We start from the raw sequence: 3,159 nt of genomic DNA on the forward strand, positions 1-3,159 counted from the left end.
CAAACAAAGTAGCTTGAGCAATGAGAAAATCAGATGGGAGTCCTTGAATTCCACCTTTGGTAGTCATATGAGCAACAATATCAAATACATCTATGTGAAGCACGTCAGCAATCTCTTGAGAAGACGGAATCTTCTCCAAACCATTGAACCGCAACTGATCCAGGATAGGTATACCCACATGATATGCATACTCCTCAAGTGTAGGAAAAAGCTGGAAATTCGGAAAAGTGAAGCACTGATACAAGGGATTGTAGAACTGCACCAACACACTCATCAGACCTTCATCCACCTTGGTAGAAAGAATAGACAGAAGCTTCCCATGGCGAGCTTTGAACTCCAAAGGCTCTAATCCATAAGACGTCAAACTCCTTAACTCTTTCAAGTCTGGTTGTCTGAAACTGTACTTCTTCGTGTTCCTTTGCTTATCCATGTCTGAAAATTTGCAAATAGACCTCTTAAGTTCCTTGAAATTTTTGTTGTTGATGATATGGATGTGAATGAATGCATGGATGCAACAATCACACTCAAGAATCAAGCACGTCACACCACACAAAGGTCATGGGATGGCTCACGTCATTGTTAATATCAATCATCCATTTTGGTGGATCATGGTTTACACCTTATTAACACCCAAGTTCCATTGATATTGAGAATATACGAGAACGGATCGACCGCGAATCAAAGGTTTGTTGTAAGTTACGAGCATGGAGTCTCGGTTAAAAACCACCCAATGGGAGTGTACTATGGTTAAACCTGACGATCGTGTTCTAAAAAGGTCCCCATAGTCATCATCTCATCTTTCGGATATTATCGGATAAAACGACTACTCGTATTCCAAAAATATTCTCAAGAGAGACTCTTATGAGTGTAGTATCGCATAACAATCGTATCAAATCTTACACTTGAACGACCTTCGCACTACGTCCTAAAATAGGCCAAGATGGGCTAGGTATCTAAGGTCCTTGGCTTCTAAGGTTTATATTGGAAAGAGTAATGCCTAACCACGACTACTCATTGACATTATTGATCCCAACAAGACCTCCACCAAGTGAATGGGCTTACAAGTCAACTTGCTAAGGAATAACTCCACACAAGTCAACAAGACTATGCCATTCTCCTATCATAAGTGCCCTCGAGTTCGGGTATATAACTCATCTCACAAGAAACCACCAAGCATACAAGAAATTAATATATCAAACAATTCATACATTACAAACAATACAGTCATCCCAAATTTGCACAAAAATATGTCACCAAAAAATATAAACATACAAAACACACAAGCAAAAAGTAGGCTAAAGCCACTAGGAATAATGGCATCCTCAGCAGAGTCGCCACTTTTCTGTAGCGGGGTTTTCGTTACCTTTAGGTTTATTGACTAAACCAAAAGTAAACATACAATTCGAGTCGTCACCGCACTTTTATCTGTCCAAAGTAAAGGCTAAAAAGCGAACAAAAGCCAAGTAAGAAGTTTTATCAAATTAAAAACTAATAAAAATGTCAGAGATCTGGGTAAGGGGGTTGGTTATGAAATGGGAAGGTTTTACACACCCAAAACATCCTTAGTACTCTAAGGGAACCCTTTTTGCAAATGTGTGTTGTAGGTTGGTATTTGTGAAAATATGTGCAAAATATTGGGGGGATGAGAAAAGAATAGATTATATTTACAATTTTGTTGTTTGAATGGATGAACCCATTGCCTACGTACCATCACAAAGGTAGGATCAAAACCTCGTAGTTCGGGGTAAAAATCTCAAAATTTGGTGAATTGATTTGATCAAAAGCCTTAAGTTCTTTTGTTATCAAAGGGAGAAGACTCAACCTAAACCAACAATCCACCATGTGAGGAAGGCTTCAACATACTAGTGAGGGGTTAATCCTATAATAAGTATGGAAGACTTATAATCCAACCACTAAGGATGAGGTGAGATTTACATCAACCACTATGATAACTCAAACCTATGACTAATGTTTATGAAAAGGTTTCAATCAAGGGTGGCCATTGGGACCACAAAATCAACTTGAAGTGAGTTGTATTTACAAGTTAGATTTATTTACAAAATGATGTCAAAGTAGAATTAAGATTCATTCACAATGCGTATTAATGAAAAGATTTTGAAAAGTCAAAGGCATAAGGCCTAGGTTTTCTAATTTGAAACAATGTCAAAGTTTAGAAAATGTTTTGGCTTGGGTTAGATTGGAGAGAAGAAGAGAAGGGCTAGTCCTAAAGCAATACAAAGATAAGAGAGAAGATAAAACCCTTAGAGTTCCTTTTCTTGGAATCATAGATATGATTCAAGATGCTCCTTTCCTTTGGACTTAGCACATAATCAAGCAATCAAACAATTATAGATTCGAGCTCCTAGGATCTCCATTTGGCTTGTCTCTCTTAATTTGGCTACTCATGACAATGGTCCTCTTTACTATCTCAAGATGGAATCTCTATCACACAAGAGCAAACATCAAAAAGTTCACAACACAATAACAGGAATGGACAAAGAATGAGTTTGGAAAGGAGGTCATTTGAAGTCAACTTTTAACTTTAGCATTCTAAAGGTATGAGGCCTAGTTTCTCTTCAACAAGTTTAGCATTCTAAAGGCATGAGGCCTAGTTTCTCTTGAACTCCTTTAAGCATAAATAAGTCCTAATTCTAAGTCCTTTCTCCTTTTTGCATTGGGTTCACACAAAACAAAAGCAAAACCAACACAAGACAACACTATATTTATATACAATAATAAGCTCAAATGAGCAAAGTGAGCAAAGTGAGCAAAGTGAAAAGCAATATGAATAAATGAGCAAGAAATAAATGACATTAAAGTAAATTGCAAGAAATTAAATGCTCAAATTAAACTTAGTAATTAGTATGGTTATGTTAGTTTGTCATAAGACAATTTAGCGCTATGTTAAGCAATCGTAAGTGGACTAATGTAGTAGTCATACCTATCTGAGGCCGGTCAATAAAACTATAGGCAAATAAACACAAGTTAGAGATCATGACTAGTAAGCCAAGCTCCACAAACTTGCCATGCCAAAAGAAAAGAGAAAGGCCTTGTATGGACTTTAGGTTTTTTGCTTGATCAAGAAGCAACCTATTTTGGACACAAAGCAACACACTTGATCTTGGATCAAGTTGAGTTTGATTTGGATCAAAGAAGGTT

The sequence above is a fragment of the Lathyrus oleraceus genome, chromosome 6, assembly GCF_024323335.1.
Source record: "Lathyrus oleraceus cultivar Zhongwan6 chromosome 6, CAAS_Psat_ZW6_1.0, whole genome shotgun sequence".
Lineage (NCBI taxonomy): Eukaryota > Viridiplantae > Streptophyta > Magnoliopsida > Fabales > Fabaceae > Lathyrus > Lathyrus oleraceus.